Source organism: Phascolarctos cinereus, unplaced genomic scaffold (assembly GCF_003287225.1).
Source record: "Phascolarctos cinereus isolate Bilbo 61053 unplaced genomic scaffold, phaCin_HiC Scaffold_4;HRSCAF=312, whole genome shotgun sequence".
Lineage (NCBI taxonomy): Eukaryota > Metazoa > Chordata > Mammalia > Diprotodontia > Phascolarctidae > Phascolarctos > Phascolarctos cinereus.
This window is the reverse complement of record NW_027555847.1, coordinates 43,912,129-43,937,872: the sequence shown is the minus strand read 5'-3', so window position 1 is coordinate 43,937,872 and position 25,744 is coordinate 43,912,129. Positions and strand designations below refer to the sequence as shown.

At 38.2% G+C, this 25,744-nt stretch overlaps 1 protein-coding gene across 1 annotated transcript in view; it reads right to left on the bottom strand.

The window, feature by feature from the left end:
* Nucleotides 1–20,287, bottom strand: part of LOC110195628 (contactin-4) — a 1,139,396-nt gene extending 1,119,109 nt beyond the window's left edge. The window contains exon 1 of the mRNA XM_020968471.2: nt 19,951–20,287. The gene's annotated coding sequence lies outside the window, so the exon portion shown is untranslated. The remainder of the gene's footprint in view (nt 1–19,950) is intronic.
* Nucleotides 20,288–25,744: the final 5,457 nt, after the last annotated feature.

The following is a 25,744-nucleotide window of genomic DNA, read 5'->3' as shown; positions in this document are numbered from 1 at the left end:
CAAGTCTCATCAAATTTCAATAAAAATGGGTTATAAATTATAAATTGAGATTAATTATTCTAAACATATTTAGAAAAGGAGTTTAATACATGGAAGAATAGATGTAGAGCTGAAATAAAATTAACAGAAGAACATTTTATAGATGGGAAATCTAAGACCTAAAAAAGATCAACTTTCCCCAAATAAGGTAGGTTAATAAATAGGAAATCTGAGATTGTTTGTATTGATGCTGGATTGTGAATCAAGTTCCTTAAAATGCACTGAAACAAGAAAATGTTGGCTCCTCCAACCTTTTGAAACCACCTAACTTTTCCCAGATGGCTAGAATATACACAACTAGCCAATGTTAGCCTTGTGATGCTCCAAATAAAGACTGCAGAAAAAAATTTCACTCAATTAAAAATGCTTGATTGCAAAACTGCACCTATGTCTTTCCTATGCTACAAATATACATGCACTTAATTACCTTTAGGGATTCTGTATTTTTTCATTATGCACATAATAAACTTTGTTGTTTGCTCATTTTCTTAGTTCTCTAATTTAAGCCCCAAATTACTGGGTAATCCCTGTGCATATTGGGTTTAAATATGAAATACATTAAACAGGCATAAATATTTTAAACAAATAAAATGCGAATGTACACTTATACTCAGCTTATTGTTATCTCACATAAGCTAAACAGGCTGATGAAGATGCCTAGGAAACAAAATAGGAAATTGGCTTGATCCACTGCTAATTTCCTGATGCCCGTAAACCTGAAATCACTGAAAAGTTATGGCTGATTTAGGTAAATTAATGGATTAATCTCAACCCTCAGGGGTTCTGGTCTAGTTTTAGGCATAAGTGCATATGGAAGGATGACTCTGGGTTGTCTATCACTGCATATAGTTTCAATAGGTGAGGGAGCCTATGGAAGACCTGGAAAGCTAGTCAGTGCTGAAAAAAATAGGCATTTAATATGACATTTAAGGGAAGACTATGTGGTTAAATTAAGGATATCCAAGAGCAAACAAAGAACAAGGCAAAGGTATGCTCAGGTAGCATCCATATCCCTAAACAAGAGTCATGGTTCATTCCCTAAAGTAGGGCAGTGAAGAACAAGAAAGGGGTAAAACAGGGATATTGTCAGAGAGGTTCAGGCATGATGACATGTGCCATATTTATACGGGAAAGAGTACTTGACTTGCAGTCAGATGAACTAGTTTTAAAGCCTGTCTCTGCCAGTTACTACCTCTGTGACCTCAGGCAAGTCAATTACCATTTTCTGCCTTACTTTTCTTGTTGTAGAATACTATGTGGAGGGATAGGACCAGATGATCTTGAAAGTCCCTTCCATTTCAAGCTCTAAAGTCCAGTGATCAGACCATGGGCAGGTGTCTATTGAGAGGCTGTTCCAAGGAACTGGCATATCATTACAAAAAGCTGGAAGTCAGAAAGATAGTGATTTTCACAGGTAATCAGTTCAGTAGTTCAATGGGTAAAATTCTTAGGTGTGACTTCATTGAATGAAAGCAAAGATAGCAAAAAATAAATAAAAATTTAAATTTAAATAAAAAAATAAGTTATGCCTCCCTCCCACCTTTGCCTCAGAAAGGGCAGGGCCTCTTACCCATGATTCAATTTAATTTGGTTCTATTGGAAAATAAGCTATTGAGTCTCCAAAAAGGCAGGAAACATTAAGGAAACTTCCCTCAAGGTGTTCACATGCTACTGGGAGGAAACAACAAGTATAGATATGAATAGATATAAGGCAGTTTTAGTAGGATATCCCAAATAAGGAGACATCAAGCAGTAAAGTTGCATGGAAGATGGAAGGGTCTTGGCAGAGACCATATGTGAGCTGGTAAGATAAGGGCATGTGGCTATAGGGAGAGACAGACATTTCAGGAAACTTCCTCCTCCAAAGTAGTGGGTTTTTTTCAGGGTAAAAAACTTGGTTTTGATAAGCCCAGGTCTTCAGAAACAAAACAAAACCTACATGAAATTATTCCTTTTCACTTCTAGCCCTTAATAGCTACAGCACTATTAGCACACTTACATTATTGTTATTGGCATGCATGGCTTTTCTCTTCTACTAGATAGCAGGGGTGGTGAACCTGTAGCCTCAAGGCCACATATGGCCTTCTAGGTCCTTTGGTGAAGCCTTTTGACTGGGTCCAGGTTTTATATAACAGATACTTTTATTAAGGGGATTTGTTCTGTGAAGTTTGGATTCAGTTAAAGGGCCACACTTGAGACCTAGAGGGTCACATGTGATGTTGAGGCCAGAGGTTCCCCACCCCTGTACAAGAAGATTAGTTGCCTGGAGCAATGATCTCCAAACTTTGATCAAGCACTCCTATCTATAAAAAATGTTGAGTCTGTACAACCATATATAAATTATATATTATACTAATATTCCATGTAAATTATAAAACACACAATAAAAATGAAATAAATATTTTAAAAAAATTATTTATTAACAATATAAAATATTTTGCTGTCACTAAAGTATTAACAATAATAATTGTTTCTTTGAAAATAACAGGATTGATTATGCTCCATTACATTTTGAAAGCAGTAGTCTAACCCTTCAGGAAACAGAAAGACATCTCAATATGCTACAAGCAAATAAATGAGTGAGGTTGTAACTGTCAGCCTTCTGCAATTGGGATACTCTCAATCTTCTCTCAGGATAGCTGGAAAACATACATGCTATGTGACCATCTGACAAACAGCCTAAGTTCATCAGTATCAATTCACATATTAGATATTTGTAAAGTTTTTAGTTTGCAAATTATTTTAATGAGAAATCATGACATTTTTCCTTGTTATTTTACAAATGCACTCAAGTATCAATGGTATCTTTTTGGATACTCATAGGCAGCACCTTATTTGCTGTAAATGATCCCTAGGCACTGGATAGAACCGGTATTTTACCTTTCCCAGGTAGAGAGCAGAGGGTTTTTTGGGAAAGCATTCTAGCCTGTTAAGAAAATCCGGTTATTAGAGTTGCAAGATAGAAAAAAAAATTATGTATTTAGAATGAGCCTCATTAAATTATGTCAACTGTCTGAAATATTGAGACAGTAAGCCTAGGAGGACATGAATTTGGGGAGTGTTGTTCTTAGAGTATTACCTTGATCTCTGTCTCTACTCTTTAATCCACCCATAAGTAACACTACAAATAAAATTGTTTAGACATTTTTTTTTTCTTTAGGAAATAATGCTGTTCAACCAGTTCTCAAAATCTTCCTCTGCAATCTTGTTAATTGTTCAGATTCCAAACTTTTTTGGTTACAGAAAGTTTTGTGGCAACATCTTTCTGTTGAGCCACCTTCTTTTCTTTATTGGATTTGTGGTCCTGAGACATCTGAGCTGCTGGAGTATTATCTTCCTCTTTTATAGGAGTATCTAAGTTTAGCAGCAAGCAGCTCTAGTTTTCCATCCAAATGTCCACAGTTGGCAGCAATAGGCATGGGAAGGTGGGATTTTCTGACAAGTTTCCAAAGAATATGGCCTGATTCCATCTCTGCTGCTGGCAATAACCAAGCTCACATCAGAGACTAGTCCCAACGACCATCTCACATGTATACCCAGCTCTTTGGATAAAATATGGTATATGGAAGAAGTGTGTTCTGGGAAGAAAGAATCAGATGACTCGCCTTCAAATCTCTTCTCAGATAATACCAATTATGTGTCCTTTGGCAAGTCACTTCACCTCTCTAGGCCTCAGTTTCCTCATTTGTAAAAGGAAGAAGTTGGAGAAGATGGACCTGAAGATCTCTTCCATCTCTACGTCTTGGATTCTATAATCTTTCTAATATACATAATTTCTAATTCTAATTTTTCTAGTATATATAATATATAATCTAATATCATCTAATTTATCTGTGAGAAGACTAGAATGAATGTAAACTGGATTAACTCTGCAGTTATATTTACCCAGAATCATAAAGGCAATTCTTGTCAGGCTAGGTCCAGTGACTCATATATAGTCCAAGGAGGGCTGAGAATCATTTTAGAAGATGAAGCTTCAGTAACACACTGTTTTTCTTCCACAAAATGAAACCGTTGGGAATCACCTGCAGAGCTAAAGAGGACGCTGAAATCTCTTCCTCTTTGGGGATTTTTTCCTTTCATTTTCTGACTCTATTTCAATATCCTGATAACTTGGCCAGCTAGAAACAATCTTTATTTTGCAATAATTGCCTTGTAGTAAACTTTGATCTAGCTACGCTGGCTGTCATATTATTTCTTATATACAGCATTCCATCTCTCATTTTTGGGCTTTTACATTGTCTCTACCCAGTGTCTGGAATAAACTGTCTCCTTAGGTCTACCTTTTAGAATCCCTGTTTTGTTTTTCTTCAAGGCACTCAGATTCCACCTTCTACACAAAGCCTTTCCTGATCCCACAGATGCTAATACCTTTAAAACAAATTATCTTGCATTTTTTTGTACCTATCAATACATCCAGGTCTCCAGGTAGAAAATAAGATTCTCAAATGAAGGGACTGTTTTGCTTTTTGCCTTTCTATCACCAGGAGTGAGCTCAATGCAGGGGATACAATAAATGATCAGTAAATAATAATTAGCTTTGATATACAGCCTTATATTTCACAAAATATCTTATATATTTTATTTCATTTGCTTCTCTTAAAAACAAAACAAAATTATGAGTTAGGTACTGTTATCATGTTATGATTTTAAAATGGAAGAAACTGGAGGTAACTAAGAGTGAAGTGTTTTATCCAAAGTCATATGGTTGAGGCAGGTTTGAACTAATGGTTGCTAGTGACCAGATTATCACTATCCATCAGCCCATTACACGTGTGTGCCTGGCCTGGATGTTCCTAGTAGCTACCTGATCTGTCTTTGTGTAGAAGCATGCTGAAAAATATTCGACCAACTCGCAAAAAGCAATATACTAGGTGGCATAGTGGAAAGAATGCCTGCTTGAAGTCAGGAAGACTCATCTTCTGAGTTCAAATCTGGTCACAGTCACTTAGTAGCTGTGTGACCCTGGACAAGTCATTTAACCATTTTTGCCATAGTTCCTTGTCTATAAAATAAGCTGGAGAAGGGAATGGCAAACTACTCTAGGATCTTTGCCCCATAAAAACTCCAAATGTGATCACAAAGTGTCAGACATGACTGAAAAATGACTAAACAGCATGACACACTTTTAAGTGTCATCTGCATTTTTAGCATTTTTTCAATCACTTTCTCAAATCCAGACAATCAACAAAGAAATAAATCAAGTGCTGTTTTTTAGTGTTTGCTGATTTCTCAGTAAATATACTCACAATGAAAATTTCACAATGGACTCTTGTGAGCCAGTACCTGCTTGTGTACCGACCTGCCTCCTCCATCTTTTCTGTTTCCAGGAACTCTATCAGTCACAATACCTACCTCTCACAGCCTCTATCATAAGTTCCGAAAGTAGGCAATACTGCTCCCTAGGGGACACTGGAACAATGGGGGTAGGATGAGGGTGATGGGGGTAGTTTAACCTCAGGTGCAATTGGTGGGTGTTGAATAAAAATAAAGATTTGGTGGAAGCATAAGCAAAGAAGAGAAAAGAAGAAAATTTTGAAAAAAACTATTCATACATGTTTCATCTGCTGTGTAACAGAGTTAAAGTGGTAGTAATTACATTATTTTCCAAATAAACACACAAAATACAAGTTATAACTAATCAGTGGTCAAGTCTTCTGACAGGTCTTTACAAGCAAGTATTGGCAAACAAGCCTGTCACACATTGTTGGGAAGTCCCGCATGCATCAGCAGGAATATATATGCATTATGATTTCTTCACAACATGATATTATATGGTTACATGATGCAATATTGCATCATTAAAATTTCAATGTAGGAAAAAACACAAATTTACAATAAATTACCAAATATAAGATGTGTTATTTTAAATTTGTGTGTGTGTGTGTGTGTGTGTGTGTGTGTGTGTGTGTGTGTATGAATGATGCAAATTTCAAAAAAACTTTAAAGGGTTAAAGAAAGTAGGTTTCCAAGGGAACACTGAGTAATCTTTTTTTAAATGGGGTGGAAGGTCAAACAAGTTTGGGAATCTCTGATCTATAACCATCCAGCTTCCAAGCCCTTGGAAGAAAGAGGGAAGTGACTATGATTCTAACTAGGAGCCCCACTGGAGTACCCTTTTTTTCCCACTGTTCTTCCCTTGGCTTCCAAATCCATTCTAGACCTATGCCTTTTGACCTTGAAACTTTCCTCCCCTCTATCTTTTACACTGGTCCCAACTCTGACCTGGGTCAATACCCCTTGCTGAAGCACAGTAGCCCTGAAAGAATTATCCCCTCTCTTTCCTAGTTGTGTCCACATCTGTCTTCAAAACCATGCTGCCCAGCCGTTAGAGTAATATCAAAAATAAGAGAACCTACAGCCTGCCCTTCTCCTGATGTAGTGACCCATGTAGAGTGGCTTCAATTCGAAAGTAGCTGTACTGTAATATGTTTCCCTACTGATTATCTAAAAAAATTCCCTGGGGATTCCATTTTCTACCCTCCCATGTACACACTTTGGAAAACACTGTCCAAGGAGCAGAAAGGTGGCATAGGTTGCGCTTGGAATCAGAAACATCTGAATTAAAATATTGCTTCAAATACTAACTCTTTGAACCTGGGCAATTCACTTCAGTTCCCTCAGTTCTCTCAGATAAAAAAAAAATATGCAAAGTATTTAGCACAGTTCCTGGCACATAATAAGTGGTTAATAAATGCTTGCTCCCTTCCCCATCCTCCAGTATTCTCATCTATAAAATATAGATGATAATAGCACTTCATTCACAGGGGCTGTTGTGCAGATCAAACAAGGTGACATACATAAAATACCTTGTCAATTCTAAAGCCTGTATATAAAAGCTAGTTGTTATTGTTAATATTAGATGACGGGAATCATGTTTAAATTGCTTTGTATCTTCCGTAATGCCTGACACCTGGTTAGGCACATAGTAGATATTCCAGACATATAGCGCCTGGATAAACTGATCTATCAGCCCCAAGATAACCTTGGCCTAATTAAATGGTGCTAATCAGCTCAGCTTACTAAAGTTATGTGCTAATGGCCTCAAGATCATGAGCTGAATTGGTTACATATATTCACATATAGCCAACTAGACTGCTCTATCACATCTACATTGTTTTTCCCCAAACCATATCAAGAACAATTTATCACTACCAAGGAAGCCAGAACCAGTCCTCTACATATGCATGAGTAACATTTTTTTTTCATAAGGAGAAGAGCCCCATCCTCAATTATGCAGGTGACTGAGTGTAGTGGTGGCAAAGATGAAGTGGGAGTGCAGAATATATCAGCCTCACTTCTCTAATTTAGACCTCAAAATCAAAAGGTATATCTAGCCTGTATCCCAGGGGCTAGAGTCCCTTTACTGGTTTACAAGTAAGGCAGAGGAAGCCAATTTTTTTTCAGGACATTTTTTTTTCTCCTCTTCTCCAGAAACTTGAAGAATGAACAGAAGAGGCAAAGCACTGGTTTACACAAGTAAAATATTTATGAGAGTATTTTGGCAAGCTAGAAATATTTTTTACAGATTTTCTTAGAATTTTATGCTTACATTTCAAATTTCTGGCCTTCTCAATGAGGGGGAAAAAGGAAGGAGGAAGAGAAAAATTAGGCACTCTAAAAATTTTTTTAAAAATGAATATTAAAAATTTTTACATGTAATTAAGGGAAAATAAAATATTAAAATTTTCAAAAAGTATGACCTTCCATTGAAAAATGAATTCTAAGGTTGAAAGGTACTTCAGTGGCTATTTCAACATGTATCCCCCAAAAATCCATACACAGTTGGGAGGGGGAAGAGAAGGGATAGAATTTATCTTCTGTGGGAGGGGAAAAATACAGCCTTCTGAGGCAACTCATTCTCAATTAGAAGAGCTTTCATTGTTCATAAATTCTTTGTTTCTTTGTCCATAAAATCAAGGCAAAATCTACTCTTTACAGTCTCTATACATAGCTCCTGCTTTGTCTGAGGTCAGACAGATCCCAATGAGTACCTCTTTTCCCCATAATTGTCATTCAAACAATTCAAAATAGGTATCACAGTGTCCCTTCCGAGCCTTTTAGTTTCCAAGTGAAATATCAGAAGAGTAAAGGTGGGCAAGGCTAAGAAAAAAAAAAAAGAGTAAAGTGAAAAAAAACTCTCAAAGGCAATTTGAACTAGTGAGGGGATTAAAAAAAATGCATTCTTTGTGTTCGTTTGGAAAAGAGAGGAAAGCTCTTTGGAAAGAAATCTATCAGCAGAAGAGAGGGACAAGGGCAGAAACAGGAAGAGGAAAGGATCTTTCAGTTAAAAAAATATAAATCTTTATGCATTCTTAGAAAAGACATTCAATGTAAACCTAAAGATTCACCTGTCAAATCCAAGGTGAAATACTTTAAAGTTCTCAGACATTAAGATATGAGGTTCTGAAGGCAGTTAAGGAGAACAGTGGGTTGAGAGCTAGGCCTGGAGTCAGGGAGGTCTGAGTTGAGATACAGACTCAGAAAATTACTAGTTATATGACCGTAGTCTGCCTCAGTTTCCTCATATGTAAGATGTGGATATTAATAACACCTATATCAGAGTTTTTGTGAATATTAAATGAGATATTGGCGAAAGTCCTCTGTAAAAATCAAGGTTACACACACGTAAATGCAAAAATACACACAAACACATACCCACCAAATAGCAACTTATGTGAGTAGAAAAGGAGCTGCCCATTGGTGGAACTACCCAGTTGGCAGCACAATCTTCTTTCTTTCTTTCTTTCTTTCTTTCTTTCTTTCTTTCTTTCTTTCTTTCTTTCTTTCTTTCTTTCTTTCTTTCTTTCTTTCTTTCTTTCTTTCTTTCTTTCTTTCTTCCTTTCTTCCTTTCTTCTTTCTTCTTTCTTTCTCTCTTTCTCTCTCTTTCTCTCTCTTCCTTTCTTTCTTTCTCTCTCTTCCTTTCTTTCTTTTTCTTTCTTTCTCTTTCTTCTCTCTTTTCTTCTTTCCCCTCCCTCTATTCACATAGGGTATCACATCCTTACCTGTGGGTGCTCTGACAAAAGGGAATGTAAATCTTAATCTGAAACTTTTTTTAAACCCCAAATCCCTCTTGCTCCCATTGATTGGGACAAAAGGTCCCAGGCCAAGTCCTACTTGGTCATTGTTTGGGCCCTTATTGACTCAGAATGAATGTAAATAGCAATTTTTTAGGTTTTTGCCAGAAACTGAGAGTCTTCCCTACCCAAGGCTTCTTTTTTTTGGGGGGGGGGGTTGGAGAGAAGTAAAGAGGCTATTCTCTGCCTCATTTCTTATTAAGCCTTTATCACTGGATGGGCATTGCCTGAGTCAAACTGAGACCTGTTAAAGACCTTAACTTAAAAAGGCCAATGTCCCCCAGTGCATCCTGGGCCATCTCCTGATGTCCTGATCTGTATCTGGCCTCTGGATCCATGGCTACAAAGGAGGAAGTGGGGCTAGTGACTTTGGGCACAGCCCTCTCTCACTTAAATCCAATTTGCTTGCATGTCATGGCATCATCTCCCTGATGTCATGGTCCTCTTTGAGATTTTGAAAGACAAATAGCAACAGCAGCAGTACACACACACACACACACACACACACACACACACACACACACATGCATGTATATGTTCATGTTACACACATGCATATACACACATATGCAAGTTTGCATGTATATGTATATATGTGTGTGTTAGACATTATGGTTATCACTATTATTTCATTGATATTAAGCATTTGCCATTAGAGATTACTGATATAGTTGCTGAGATCACTGGGTCATAGATTCAGAGTTAATAAGGACTTTCCCACCAATTCTTAACTGATTTGCTATTCTCAAGTGGCATATAAATTTATAGGATCATAGATTTATGACTGGCTTGGACTTAAGGGGTCACATAGGCAAAGCTCTTCATTTAAGAGATGGAGAAAATTAAGATCAGAGAAGGTAAGAGATTTACCAAAGGTCATTAAAATTATAAATAGTAGGCCCAGAATTTGAATCCAGATTCTGTGACTCTAAATCCAGAATTTTCCCCCACCCTCCCCAAATTAAAGGATTGAATTCCAGACACCCATTAAGAGACAATAAATCCCCTGAGAAGGCAGATATCCATTGTTTTGGGAGGGAAAAATAAATTCTTTGTGGAAATCTTTCATAAAGCTTTTCTATAGTATAGAGCAGAAAGTAATTTGATACATTTATATTCTTACAGTCAGATAGAATCATTTGTTTTTTAGAGAGTTTGGGAAGGTTGGGGCAGAGGTCGTAGAGGAATATTAAATGATAAAATATTCTGTAATGCATTCTCTCTAATAAATAAGATTCTTGACCATAACCAAATCCATTTCTCCTACACACCGTCTGCAATACTGCTAATCGCCTCTCCGTTCTGTCACAGTGACTTGCTGTGATAGTTAACCACAAAACAAATGCATTATGGAAATACTTCCTCTGGCTCCAAGCTGCCAAGAGAGATCTCACTGTATGTCCTAGAGGTACAGTTCCAGGGGCAAATAGAAAGTTTATTTTTTTAAAGCACATATTTCACATTTTAAAACTGTAACTGCAACAAAATGTAGATATCAAATAAAAAGTGTTAGCACTGAAATTTGGGGATCTGTCATTTCAGAAAAAATACCATTAATAAGATAATGGCTCTCACAGTGAATACTAACCTAAACAGTTCCTAGAATTCATGTCCTTATGTCTTAGATTTAAAGTTTATGATTTCACTCTTAATGGTGGTATAATATATATGCTCTTTCCATTAGGGACTGGAAAATGTTTTCTTTATGATACATGTTATCAGTGAAACAAAAACTTATTGAATGATTATCAACAAACCAATTAACATCTCAGATCCTCAGTTTCTCCTCTATAAAACTGGGATAATCAACAATTATATATGAAATGCATATTATGTGCCAGGAACTATATTAGGTCCTAGGGATAAAAAGAATGGCTCAGAAACAAACAAAAAACAACCTTGTCTGACCTACCTCCTGGAGCTGTTTGCAAGGAACAAATGAGATAAAGTATGTAAAAAAAAAAGTTTTGCAAACTTTAAAACACTATATGTGTCGAAATATAAACCATATATGTTAATTAAGCAACTGTTATTGTTATTTAGTAGTAATACTCAATACTTAATAAGTCAGTGTTCTCAACATAGATGTTCCCTCCAAATATGGATACATTAACCCCTGCCCTTCCTAAGGCAATTGCATTCATGTTCTACCGTAAGTCCAACAAAAGGGGTCCACGAAATCTGCTGGACACCTTCTCTCAATGGTCTTGACATTATGAACATAATCCTGCCTATTCATTAACCATTGTTCTCCCCAATTGACCAACCCACCTTCTTTTATCATATATTTCTGTAATGACATCCTTTACTCTAGTTCTTATTCATGGTACCTCACTGGTTGTCAATCAGCCTGTTCATATCCACCATGTGCTGTTTTCTCATGCTCTGAAGTATTATCATCAAAAAAAAAATGAGGGGAGCAGCAGCAGTCCTGTAAGTATTCTGTGACTCATGGACATATAAAAACAAGAGTAGAGTATCTGTAGTAAAAGCAAAAAAAAAGTGGACCTTCATTTCAGGGATAATTTGGGGTTCATTAAAAAAGTTCTATAATTACCCATTGGCAACCCAGCCCTTTTTCTTCTTCTTGTTTAATTACTACTATTACTAATTCAGGTCTACTGTGGAAGTTCAGGGAAGAGCACAGTCTGAATTTTGATTTTTTAAAAGACATTTACTATTAATTTGTATTATACCGATATCACAAATTAATTCATTTTAACAAACATGTATTATATGTCTTAGTATGTGCCAGGAATTGAGAACACAATGACAAAAATAAAATTGATTCTGTCCCAAAGGAGATTATGTTCTATTGGGAAATCTGAGCACTTATACAAATAAGAAAATACAAAGCATATGCACAGTTATACCATGTCATTTCCAGAGGAAGAGAGCAGAAAGGATGAGGTAAGGCCAAATAAGAAATCTTACCTGGGCTGTGTTTGAATCTAGTGGGAGATTCTAAGAGGTGAAGATAGATATTGAATGCTTTTCAGATACGGCATGCTATCTTAGTACCAGTGACTGGTACAGAGTAGGAATTTAATAATTACTTTCTACTTAATTACTCCCATGCAAAAGCATAGAGGTGAGAGATGAAAAATGTGTATAAAATAATGATCCAAATAAGTACCAATAAGTAAGAAGAATTAAGTAAATGAAAAGACAAACACATAATAGATTTATATTGACTAATACGATGTCATAAACAAATTTCTTTGACACAGGAATTTATGGAGCTAGAAATATAAATTCTCCATTTGGGAGTTGGGGAGAGGATTTTTATTTGAGAATACCCTTTACTAGTCAAGGCCATGAAAATCTGCTTTAGAAATTAGATGAACTTTATACTCAGTGAGAATCAATTTATTCAGTGCCTGAATTTTCAAAGATTGTGAATGTGTGGGGACTGTATTAACGAGGCTGTATTGTACTTGAGGTAGCATAAGTAACACATCATCACCATTGTCACTCTATTCTTCACAAATAAATGTGACATTGCTACATAGCAAGTAATAAAAACACACAGCAACTTCTATCATAGAAAGTCCCCACTCCATCCTTGCTTACTTGATTTCCATTATACTCTAATTTTACCTTGTCAATCCAAATGGGACTTAAGTAAGGATATTAACATTCCAAAAGGACTGAGAAGCTGCAATGTCCAGAACTTAAAGTTCACTTTGGATCTTTCTATGCTGATTTTCATGATTCTACCAGGCTTAATTATTTTGTATTCAGTTCCAAAACATATTGAAAACTAAGAGATAAGGATAGAATACACTAGGTTTCCTCAATGTTCCTGTACTTTTTCTGCAAAGTGACATTTGTAATGATTATGGAGAATTAAAGTAAAACAATTAATAAATAAAATGTATTATGTAAGAAATGAAGGAAATAAATATATTTTAGGGAACATGATTTCCAATAAAATAATTAAAATATAAACAAGTTTTGGTTCTTAAAGAGTTAAATTCTCAATTAACCAAGGGAAAAAATGTTCTCTTTGTAAAGATATCTCTCCTGCACATTCCAGATTACTGAGTTTTCACTGAAATTTCTGTGGGAAGCATTGGAAATCTAAGAAGCGTAATTTTCTGCTCTTTAAGCACCTTATATATCCATCCAGTTAAATGTGGCAACAATAGCATTTAGACTACCAATTAACTCATTAATTGGCAAGGAGTCTGGAATCAATATCTAGCTAATAGCCAAATAAATGAATCACTGGTGAAAAATATTCAGATTTATATTTGAGAGTAGAAGAGTCATCATAATGTAGGTGATAATACAAATCTGTGCAACTCAAGAGGATGGCAGCCTGACTAGACTCACGCTGTAGAAGATATATTGGGGGATCTGAGGCATGTTGTGTTTCAGTCTGATTCCCATCTTATACATATTGGGTACAGCATACCAGAAATACCTGTACTTGAAGGTAATTTACAGACTAAATTTCAGTGGCAGAGACTGGACTAACACATAGTTGGTAGAACTTTTTCTGATACAGTTTTACATTTTTTTGTGTGTGTACATTTTTCAAAGCCATGCAACTAATAAGTAACAGATACAAGATTTGAACTCAGGTGTCTTATCTCCCAGACAGCTCTCTTCCAATTAGATCTCAGCGGAAAATCAGTTTCCCTGCATATTTCAACTCTCCTCACAGGAATATTACCTTCATATAGGGACAATAGTGAGTTTGGCTGATATAAATGTGAAATTGGCCCTGAACACTGAGAATCACATAATCATTTGTTAAGGCTTATTGATTTTTTCACACCACTGTTAATCTCCAATAAACCAATATAACATCTGCACACATAGACCAACATATCTCTATTGAGAATATAACAGCCAGACAATGTGTCTCATCATTAGTTCTGTAGGCCCCAAGAATAAAAATCCTGGTTAATTCTTCAGAAAATTCAGTGTGTGTGTGTGTGTGTGTGTGTGTGTGTGTGTGTGTGTTTGTTTTTACAAATCAAAGTTATACAGAATCTTTCCTTTCAAAACTCCCCTGTGGGGGGAGGAGAAGAAACTAGCATCTAGAAAACTAAAATTAAGGGATTAGGGAAGGAAAAAAAGGGAGTAGTTACCTATGACTGAAAATCTTCAATTCAATCTTTTGATTTGAAGTCCCTGCTAAAGTCATAGTTCTTCTCGTTCAACTTGTGGATACTCTAGTCACAAAGCACCCAAGATTAATTGCAAATGGGCAGACACAATTGCAGTAAGGTGGTGCCAATTTTATTCAATGAGTTCAATCAACTCAGAAGTTGAACTAATGGAGAACAAAGGAACCATGGGCCTCAACCTTCATGTTGCCTAGAAAAACCTTTGTACATTATTTATCTAGGAATTCCCCCTCTCCAGTATCTCAAGAGAATTTAACTGCAGGAAGAAATAGTACATTTGGAAAGATACCATGTAAACCAGGTATTTGGAAAGGTTTCTTTAAAACCAGGTATTTCTAAAATATTTTCTGACATGGATAGCTCAGGGCAGGTGGGTGGGGAAGGCATAAGAATATGGAAATAGCCAGGTGTATTTTATCTCATAATCTAGCTTCTTTCCAAGAGAATGGCTAGTTAACTCATACCTGTCTTTTAGCCAGGACTTCCTGCTCTCTTCTAAGTAATAACCTCCTTTTTCTTTCTAGCTCCAAAAAGTAAGCAAATATATTATTTCTATCTTGGCTGAACCAATAATTGATGCTGAAGACTAGGAAACCCAAGGATGGGGTCAAGGAATGTCTCATTCTTACAAACATATTATTAAATGCCTACTATAGTCCAGATATTTTCTCAAGCCTATGTACCACTCAGGTAGAAAGGTATACCTACAAGGAGATAAACACGGCAAAATACAAATAAGTCTTGCTTTTGTTAATATTTAGTTCTTAATGGAATATAGGAATACAAAGTCCATGTGAAAACACAGAACATGTCAATGAGTGTTTGCTGATATTCTAGGGTATGGTAAAAAAACAAACGAACATAAGAAGTCTTTCTTCTTTCCTTCTTCCTTCCCTCCCTCCCTTCTTTCTTTCTTTCTTTCTTTCTTTCTTTCTTTCTTTCTTTCTTCTTTCTTTCTTTCTTTCTTTCTTTCTTTCTTTCTTTCTTCCTTCTTCCTTCCTTCCTTCCTTCCTTCTTTCTTTCTCTTTCTTTCTTTCTTTCTTTCTTTCTTTCTTTCTTTCTTTCTTTCTTTCTTTCTTTCTTCCTTCCTTCCTTCCTTTCTTCTTTTTTTCTTTCTTTCTTTCTTTTCTTTCTTTCTTCTTTCTTTCTTTCTTTTTTTTTCTTTTTTTCTTCTTTCTTTTCTTTTTCTTTCTTTCTTTCTTTCTTTCTTTCCTCCTTCCTTCCTTCCTACATTTCCCTCTCTTCCTTTCTCCCTTTCTTTTTTTCTCTCTACCTCATTTCCTTCCTTCTTCCCTACCTTCCTTCCCTTTTTTCTTTCTTTCTTTCCTCATCTGTAAAATGGGGGTTATAATAATCTTACTACCTACATCTATGTACTACTCAGTATAATAAACTGTCATTGAGTGTCAAACCCCAGGTGTTAAGTGAGGAAGTGGGGACAGAACAACAAAAATCACATTTTCCACGCTTTCAAGGATCTTGAAATGACATGTATGTACAGATAAACATATGTATGTATATCTGTGTACTCAAGTTCATACATTGTATGTTATATATTTATAAACACATATACACACAAATTAAAAACAAGCTAACTTCAAAGGAGGGAGGATTAAGATTGGTGGATGAAATAAAATTCTATTATAGAAAGTGTCACTTAAGTTAAGCCTTAATGAAAACTAGAAGTTTCAAAAAGTAGAAGGGGAATGTTTCAGGTTTGGGTGCAGGGGCATAGCCTATGCAAAGCCATGGAGATAGATCATAGGATTTCGGATTCAGATAATAGTCAGTAATGCAGTTTCGCTGGAACACAAAGTATGTGAAGGAGGTGTTACGAAATATGAGCTGATGTCAGATGGTTAAGGGCTTTAAATACCAATCAAAGGAGTTTATATTTTATCCTAGGGGAAAAAGTTAGTACTGTAGCTTTTTGAGCATCGGGAGACACATAGAAAGACCTATACCTTAAGAATATCAATGTGGTGGTTTATTGGAGAATGAAATGGAGAGAGCCTGAATATGTAGAGGACAGTTGGAAGGTTATCCCAGCAGATCAGACAAGGATGCAAACTGGGGTGGTAGCACATAAATGGAGAGGAAGATATTGATCTGAGATACTGGGGAAGTATAATTGCCAAGATTTGGCAACTGTCTACATGAGAAAGGGAGAAGCCAAATGTTGAGGATGAGTATTAGGATATGGGAACTGGGTGATGTAGAAAGCTGGTGGTAACTTTGGAAGACTAGAAGTTAGGAAGAGAGATTGGTTTCTATTATGAAGAAAGGTGCTTTATAAATCTTAGATAAACTTTTACATGTGTCTTACTATTACAGACTCATAGTAACCTTAAAACAAAAGAATCATATCATAAAAGAAAAAAAATCCCAATTTTATAAATGAAAAGCAAACAAACAAACATGACTTATCCTGAGAGTCAGCAGACCTACATGCCAAGGAGTTGCTATTGATTCAGTGTGCAACTTTGGATAAGATAACTTCATCTTGCAACATTTATACATAAAAATGATGGGAATAGACTAGGTACATAAGCTGTAAAGACCCTTTTAACTCTAATATCTCATGATTCTAAGAAGCCTCAGCAACTTAGCAGTTTGGCTAAAAGATCATTATCAGAACATGGCAGAAATAGTGCCAGAATCTAGAGTGCCTAAAACCCTACCTAGTCTTTGAAAGAATGTATTATCACCTGCATTGAATCCTTCTACTTTGAGGGGTGGGGTAAAGAATGAAAGACAGTTAAAAACTTGTCCCCAAGTATTTGGCCTTCACTGTGTTAAACATTCAATCTATTTGCAATTATTTTTCATGACAATTGACTTTCTGATTTAAAAGTATACAAGTCAATGGAAATTCTAGCTTAATAAGGCAATACACATCCAACATGTTAAAAGCCATCTGACAAATTCTGGTTTAAAAAAATCAGAAGTATATAATATGATTTTCAGCTGGAAAAGAAAAAAGGAAGGTAGCATATAATAAACAGTAACAAATATCCTAGCACTTACTACAAAAGACTTTATGGTCTTTAAAAGAATTAAAACTTAAAGGGGGAAATTGGCAATGGACTCATTTCTCAGTGAGATGCAAAATCAAGCAATAGATTAAAGGCGGGAGAATCAGCTGAATTAAGTGATTAACAAGAAATAATTGGAAAACTTGAAAGGGTTATTCAGATTTTTTTTTCTACTTGTCAGAAGGAAGTAAATGATGGTGACAGCCATTATGACCCACAGACAGCAAAAGACAAAAAGTTTCCCAAGTAGTCCAAAGGGATGAAGAGGGATCCAGTGAATGCCCCAAATACAGAAATACATCTGCTTCTGGATATATTTTCCACAGTTCCTTGACCTGTTTCCGGGACAGAAGAACTGTCATTTTTCATACAATCTGGGAACCTAATTAAAAGGTCAGTTATATCATGTTATACTTCAGCCTTGGGGGGTGGAAGGAAAGGGGCACTGTAAGGTCTAGTGATGGATGGCAAATGGATTGAGTGATTTTAGATTGAGAACTAAGTAGGCTTAATGGTTGTATTCAGTGTTTTACACCTCAGGGCATGAAGTAGCAGTTGTGACCAGCTTTGGAAAAAAAGATCATTTTCTTACATAGTGCTGCATTTTACAAGGAAGCAAAAATCTTCTGGTAGGGTTCGTTTTGGATAGCCTGCATAACCCTAACTTACTCTGAACACCCTTTACTGCTCTTTACTCTAAATCCTTGGCCAGCTCAAATTGATAAAGCAACACAGTAAACTTGAACACGAAATATGAATGCCACTGGAAAAAAAAAATCAAGCCAACATCACTGTCTCATGTAACATATTGCTCTCTTTCACTCAGTGGAGGGAAATTAATAACTTTCAGTATCACCAGGCTTGAAATTTCTCTGTAAGGATATAGCTGTGTAAGTCCCCCTCCCTCCACCAAAAGATATAAAGTCATCATTCAGAATGCAAAAAAAAAACCCCAAACAAATAAATAAATAAAACCCTTTTTCCTGTGCAGGCATCCTCTTTGCATTCATACAAGTCATTTGTATCTTGAGGGAGGGAATAGGAGCCTTTGTTATAGCTAGTTTGTGTTACAAAAATCTGATGAGCCTACCCAAAAGGAGGAAAAGATCCTGTTTTATGTCAATTTGGCACCAGGAACTCTTCCCCCACACCCCATCCCTGTTGATTCTTTGAGGCAAACTAGTAAAAGTTCTATGTGGATTTCTACCGAAAGCACCCACAACCAGAGCTTTCTTCACTAGCTGCTGGCAAACTCGACTTAATAACTAGAATCCGAGGGAGGCGGTAACATTGATTTGCCCTACAGAGCGTTCGAGTGCATTTCCACCAGAAATCTCGAGCCCTAGGCAAGCAATCAACTTCCTTGGGGCTTCTAGTGCAGAAATCCTTTCTTCAGCAAAGCTGTTTCCCTGCGCTGGCTGCTAAATCTATCAGACACCCTGGCTGATTGGGGTGGGGGTGGGGAAGTTGAAAACCACTTTCTCTTTCTCTCCCACCCCCTCCGCCCCTCGTTACAAAAATAAACAAACGAAATGAATGAATAAATAAATAAATCATAATATGTATGAACGTAGATATACAGAGGCCCTCTATTTTAGGAGCAGAACAGGCTTGTTCCTTCAGGGCTTGGAACCACACTTGCTCAGGGTCTATGATTCACACGTAGTGCCCGGTCGCTGTCGCCTTCTCTGGAAACACAGGATTGCAGACTAGGGTCAAAACCGCTAGCCGGATAAGTTGCTATAACCCTTCCCCGCCTCCAACCCTACTCTAAACCCAGCAGTCAGCTTGGCTCACAACCACTTACTCCAAAAGAGGGTGGAATGAGTACCAAGTGTTGGACAGCTCCTCTACCTTCCTTAGAGTCTGTTCTGCCCTTCCTCCACCGAAGTTTATACTAGTAAAGTAGGCTGCTTAATTCTCTTCTCTTCCTTCCTAAAACGCCACGGAAGGAGATATTCCCACAAGCCCCCGGAGCCTAACGTTGGCAAAACAACAGCAGCATCCGAATGGGTCGCCCAAAGGAAAATCAGCCTGGGGGGTAATTAAGGCGTGGAAGCAGCAGGAGGACAGAAGTAATTAACCAGAACTAGAGGGGCTGCGGGAGGTAAACTGGAAGGAAAGGAGGGACTCCTGCCCTGCACCATCCGAGCGTCTGGTCTCCTGGTTTTATGTCTAACTGGCCGTGCAACAAACTTATTTTCTGACTACAAAATACATACACAGCAATATTGTGGAACAGGACGCACGGTGCTGCGCCCGGGCTCACCGTGCGCTCCCAGTCCCCCTTCCCATCCTCTAACAGGGACCTGGGCATCTGGCTGCTGGACCCTCTCAAGCACCAGGATCTGCTGTTGCTGATGTTGCTTGCTGTTGCTGCGGGCGCCCGTCCCTGCTGCCTCCAAGACCGAGAGTCTGCAGCCTTTGCAGAGCATCTCCTGCAAAGGGAATGTGAACCCTGCCAGGGAGTGCTGCCTCCTGGGTGATCAGGACAACTCTCTACTCCGCCTTGGTCCCTACCTTCATCTCTCTGCAAATGACATTTTTTCCCCTTAAATTGCTCCCTTAGCGGAGGCGAGATGGGGTGGCTTTGGTTAGCGCTTACCCGGGCTGGGCAGTGTGGCTCCCAGCCAGTGCCCTACCTCCCTCCAGTCTTACCTTTGCTAGGAGCTCCGCGGGAGCCTCGGGACCGCAGACAGATTCCCCGAGACCCGGTGTAGTGGAAAAGCTTCCTACTTGCGACCAATCCCTGTGTTGAACCCGTTGCTCTGCCCGGCTCCTTGCTCCTGTCCCTCCTCCCCACTCGCGGTTGTTCATAAAACCTGGAGCGATGGAGTATTGGCTGGCAGCTCCTCTGGGGGGGACCCCTCTCGCAGACAAGCTGGGCATGCTCAGTGCCCGTGGCGAGAGGTGAGAGATGCGCACCACACCTCGAGAATCTGGTGCGCTACACCTGTAGGGTGAAGGCCCTTAAGTCAGAGGACTCTGGCAAGGTGGGAGATGGGGGCCCTGCCCACCCCCAGACTGCTTCTTTGCCCAATTGACACCTTGCAAACTGCTTCAGTGATAGGGACAGAGAAGAGGTTGATGAGGGGGAGGGGTAGTTGTTATCAATGAAGGGTCCCCAGGCTCTGACAACCGGAGCCCTGGAAATGTCCAAGTAGGAAAAGCAATTGAGACGGGAATGCTGAAGAGGTAGGCTGCAGGACAAGCTTAAGGCATTAACCCTTTCTTTTCCTGGGATTCTGGGAGAGACTGAACTCTGCTTATTCAGGAACTGAACTGGTACCCTGGTGACTTGTCGAGGTACTAGATAGCGAAACAAACATCCTCCACCGCATTTCCAGGACCAGAGAGCAGGCATCTACTCTCCTGACTGGGATTGTCGCAGGACAACCAGCGACTGTAACTTCGGATGGCAGTCCAGGCCAAGGAGGGTTATCAAAGCGTTTTAGTGATTCCTCAGTTGGGGTTGAGCAAAATTTTAACCTTGGAATCAATTTGACTTTAAGTGGGTCATAAGATTTTAAGTTGGGGGGTGAGAGGAAATGGACACACTATATAATATTATACAATGAGATCACAGTATTTGTACAACACATCTACAGTCTTGTAACTCCATTGTCAGCTACAGAAAATGAAATCCCCAGTTGTTCCCCAGTTTTGATCTTATTTGGACCCAGCGTAGTTACCAGGTAGCCTTGTCTTCCAAATGAACCAACCACTGGATAAAATATGTATTCTTTTTTCAATTTACTCTCCTTGCTTGAAAAAGGTAAACTTGTCTTTGTTTTTGCCTTTGCCTTTGCATTTCCCAGGCAGCTGGAAGCAAATGGATTGAAAACTGGGACAGGAGTCAGGAAGAACTGAGTTCAGATCTAGCCCTAGACACTTTTACTGTGTGATCTGTGCAAGTTACTTAACCACTGTCTGCCTCAGTTTCCTCAACAGTAAACTGGAGAAATAATAGCACCTATTTTGCTGGGTTGCTATAAGATAATGTTTATTAAAAATGCTTAGCACTACCTGGTACATGGTATATAGTTGCTTATTTCTTTCCCTCCCCATGTCACAGTCCCTCTACAAGGCAGAGAACAGAGGCAGCCCAGCTGGCTTCATCTGTTAACATTTTCTAGTGACTCTAGAAAAACAGCAGTTCCTCTCAGAATGGAGGGTCAGGATAAGTGTGGGAGAACCCTAACAACTCGGCTAAGTTGCTGTGCTTACTCTAGACTCTCCCAACCATGCAGAGCTACCCCAGCACCTTTAGGTAATTTACATGAGCAGATAAACAGGCTGTTATATGTCTGTTATGTGAAAGAAACAATGACAACAAGAACATGAATTTTAAAGTATTGGCATAAACAAATCACTGCCAAACACTTCCAAATAATATACATAAACACGAACAGGCAGTATGAGAGGCAGGGAAGAGCAATGAGTAGATACATAACCCAAAGAAGAAGAAAGACCTGGGTTCAAGCCTTGCCTCTGCCACATAATATCCATGTGGCCTTGGACAAATCAATTAAAGTCTAGGTTCCCCCAAGCAATTCCTTCAGAATACAGATTTTAAAAGAGTTAACAATCTGATAATAATAGCTATCATTTGTAAAGCTCTTTCAATGAGAACATGAAGAAGTAGGTACTAGTATTATCTCCATTTTACAGCTGAGGAAATTGAGGCAAACATATTAAGTGATTTGCCCAAGGTCACTCAGCTAGCTAGTAAGTGTCTGAGTCAAATGTTAACAGCTCTCCCTGATTCCAGACCCAGTCATTGTACTCCTTGTGACACCTAGCTGCTTTGGGAATTGCTTTACACCAATGAAATTATAGCCTCTGATATCTCTTCAGGACAAAAGAAAAAATACTCAGGCTTCTCCTCCCCCACAACCCAAGTCAGCACAAATTCAGGCAGTTGGTTGTAAATTTGGTATGGGTAGGGTGTGCAAATACAAGTATGTAAGTGTGTGTATACACACATACACATACATCTCACAAGGTTATTTTTGTGAGGATTAGATGAGATTATGGATATAAAATACTTTGGAAACTTTAAAGGGCTACAGAAATTTCTATTATTAGTGAGGTGGTGGCAGTACATATATATGTATATATATTATAGATATATATAACTATTATATGTGTATAACTAATTATACATATGGCATACATATTATGCTATATGTATAATTAGTTATACACATATAATAGTTATATACATATAAATATACACATATAATGATCTCAAACCTCATGATTTTCAGTGTAACTCTAAATCTGGACTCTTTTAATGAAAGGTAACTCTCCCTAGATTTGTATTTCCTGGTCTTACATTACTTCAAGTGGGTGTCTTTATTTCCTTATCCTTTGAAGATAGCCTGATCTATTTCTCTCATATTAGCGCTTTGGCAGAATTAGAATATGATGGTGTAAGCTTTTCCACCATAAATCACTTTTAATATGATAAATTGCTTCCACTTGTTTGAGGGTACCTGGTCTCCTGCCAGGACACTGAGTTGTACATTTAAAGTTTTTTTTTTCATGAGTTATTCAAATTAAAACCATATTTTGATCACGAAAGTACTTTTTTTCATTAAAATTAGTAACATCAACTCTCTGACCTAAAAAGCTGCTGAGATTTTCTTCTCGGTATGCATGCCAGCTGGGGCAAAATGCCATTTTAAATTCGACCTAAAATCTCAAATTGCAAGGGAGAAGGTGGCATCGGCCTGTCACACTTACCAGCTACGCTGCCCGAAAACAACTACAAATTCGGACCATTTTCACTGAAATTGTGAAGATTTCAGGCGAACTCCCTTAACATTGTTTCTCCTCTGGAACACTTTCTCTGCCCACCCTGTCACTCTCTACGTCGCTTCCACCGTTTATGGCTTAAGAAATTGCCTGCTGAGAAAATGACAGCCAAACAGTGCTGGGAATCCCACGTGTTAGTGGAACTGAGGGCGGGGTGACGCGAGAGGGGGATGTATGGCGAGGAGGTAGGGAGGGGAGGCGCAAGGCAAGCGCGGCTGCTCACATATCTCTTTTTCTATATCTCCAAGCTGCCTCTATTCCTTCTCAACACCAGATTGCACCTCCTTAGCAGAACAATGCCTAGATTAAAATGTGATCCGAATCCAGTCCTCCCCTTTCCCCCAAATAGCAGGGGAGAAAGATCAATTTGAAGATTAGCTTCGCTGAGAAGCTGAAACGGATCAGGAAGTGGGTGTGGAGGAATCGTCCTCCGTGGAGGTGGAGAGGGGAATGGTTTATTTTCCCTGGGGACGTAGAGAAGGGGCAGCTCTGATGTGAAAACTTCCTCACACCTGGGTCCCCCCACATCCGGGACCTTGGTAAGTGTCAGTTTCTTGCCAAGGGAACCTGAGATTGGGATTCGATCTGGGGAAGCGTTCCAAACGAATCAATTAACGCCGCCAGTCGTAGGGTACCCAGCACTGCACTGCACACACTGCAACAGAGGTTATTGGATGAATCACAAGCACTCATGCAGTTCGCAAACAATTATAATAGGCAGGTATTGGGAAGAAAAGAAGGAATAAAAGAACGGGAGAAGACGAACTGCCACCACCATTTTTTTTTTTTTCCTTCTTTCACCCAGCCAAAATCTCAGCAGAGAAGCAAAGAATACGAACTAGCTAACCAGTTAGCTAGCTTTTTAGCTCCAGGTCTTCTGGATTTGGGAGTACCGATGTGGACACAAGGTCATCCTTAAATCCAGATATTGTGCCCATCAGTACGAGATCGAATAACTATTAAGGGGAATCAAAGCTGAAAATGCTTCTGAGTCTTTCAGAGAGGCATGTGTAGAATTCATCTGAGTAGTGAGATTCAGTGCAACAGCTTTAAGACAGAAGAAGGGTGCCTCCCATTTCTCTCTCTCTCTCTCTCTCTCTCTCTCTCTCTCTCTCTCTCTCTCTCTCTCTCTCTCTCTCTCTCTCTCTCTCTCTCTCCCCGTTCCTCATATACACTTACATATAAGAGGAAAAGAGAAAAGGGTAGATATTGAAGAAGGCCTCCCTGGAAAGAAATGACTTTCATGACATCTGATCTCAGTCAATTTTTTCCATATACTGTGTATCCAGTGGGAATAAAGCAAACAAAACTCTTTTTCGTTCTAAATAAGAACATGAATAAGGTCAACCAAAGGTAAGGAAATCTTCAGCCACATGCGATGATCTACACCTTTTTAAATATTTTTTTTCAAAAAAATTCATTCCACATAGAGTGATTATATCACATTGCTCACATTTCTTTTTTTTTCCTTTCAAGTCCCAAACATTTCTAAAATTCAGCTGATAATTTCAATTTATGAAGAACTGCATGGAGAAAGACAATGAGTTCAACAAAATCAGAGATAATAAATTTATAGATAAGCCTGCAAAAATGCCTTCTATAAAATTGTGCTACACCCACAGCACCAACTAACTGCCCAAATCATTGTATTCGACACATAAACCACTGATCAACTTAGATGAAAGCTATAAATGGTTGAACGCTAGAGACACGTAGAATGACCAGAATCTAGATTATGGGAATCACATCAAGGAAAAACCCTGATAACTGGGTCAAATGTGCTTTACCCATGCAGAGTAAACCATATTTAGTGATCCTCCACCATTTATCTCCTAACAGGCTGACACTCATAAGAAGCATTTAAGCAAATAGCATTCTAGCTCTGTTTCTTACTGCTTGTGTTACCTCGTGTAAGTATCTTCTTTCTAGATCATCTTTCCTCATCTGTAAAAGGAGAGGTAGGACCCAATAATCTCCAAGGTCTCTTCTAGAATTTTTTGATTGTTTGTTTTCATTTCACCTTTATTTTTTGTCCCTAGTATAGTCTCTGGTACATAGTAGACACTTCATAAGTTCTTGTTGAACGACTAGTTGACCAAGATCTTAGGCATGTGATAAAATGGAAAACCAATTGACTGTGGATTCAGAGGACATGAGTTTTCCAATTCTTACTACCTGTGTGATCTTGGGTACATTTCTTCCCCTCCCTGAATGTGTTTCCTTAGCTGTAAGATAACAGAATTGGAACAGATACCTCTAAGATGCCTTTCAGATCTAAATGTATGATCACACTTATGTCCTTAAACATGTATTCAGAGAGACATGATCCCATTAACCCCAACAATTTCATTTTGCTATTGTTTACTGATATTTTAAAGTACTAAGAAACACATTTAAGGCACTGCTAAATCCTTAGTAAAGAGTTTTGAAAGGAACTGAATGTTTATGAAAGAACCTAGACTGACAAATGTAAAGTACAAAAGTCATCTGGGGAAATGAAATCCCCATAAGCAAATGATGTGGGAGTTTTCACACTGAAATAAATGAATATAGTTTGATTTAGTTTCAGGAAAATCATAGCTCATCTTGCCGGGATGATCATTCTAGTGTTTTGATGACATAGTCTTTTCAT